Raw genomic sequence first — 954 nt, forward strand, 5'->3', positions numbered from 1 at the left:
TAGCCTGACAGTGCTATTCTCAAAAGAACATGGATCCCACTACCATGACTTGAATTCGAACTTGCAAGTCTGGCTAGACCAGAGGATGCAGGACAGAAAGCACTTGAAATATGACTGAGGAGGAGTTGCTTTCTCAAAGTAGAGGGACCCATGGTGACATGAATGAAGTGAAGCCTGTGCTAGTGGAGCCTTCTGGATTTTCATTTGCTGACGGAGCTCAATACAACTTAAGGCAAGAAGAAACAGCTGCAAAAATGCAATCATCAGAACTTGGAGTGTATGAAGCATGAATCTAGGAAAACTGAAAGTCATCAAAAATGAAATGGAACACCTAACGATAGCTATCCTAGATGTTAGTGAGCTGAAGTGAACTGCTAGTTCACTTCTGATTCACCATTGTGAATCAGAAAATCTCTTGGTTTACTATGTCAGGGATGACACAATCACGAGAAATGGCATTGCATACATAGTCAAAAAGGACATTTCGAGTTCTATTTTGAAGTACAATGCAGCCTGTGATAGGATTATATCTATATCTATCCCCCTTTAAGGAAATCAAATCAATACAACTGCAATTCAGATTTATGCACCAACCACAGAAGCTGGTGATGAAGAAATTGAAGAATTCTATCAACATCTTCAGTGGAAAATTGATGAAGCATGCAATCAAGATTTATTGATAATTATTGATAATAATTATTGGTGATTGCCATGCAAAAGTAAGAAACAAAGAGGAAGGGCAGTAGTGGCACAATATGGGCCAAGTGAAGCTGGAGATCACATGATAGAATTTTGCAAGACCCTCCGGGAGAAGGATATATCTGACCAGAGCACACAGGAGCAGATGACGGGGGAGGAGGAGAGACTGGGGCACACCCTGGCCCAACAGGCCTTGAGGACGATTAGAGCAGCTAGTCCACAGAGAGGACCACATGGCCAGCCCCACTATGAGAC

This window comes from Echinops telfairi, unplaced genomic scaffold, assembly GCF_000313985.2.
Source record: "Echinops telfairi isolate 266 unplaced genomic scaffold, ASM31398v2 ScPeMD7_3;HRSCAF=10, whole genome shotgun sequence".
Lineage (NCBI taxonomy): Eukaryota > Metazoa > Chordata > Mammalia > Afrosoricida > Tenrecidae > Echinops > Echinops telfairi.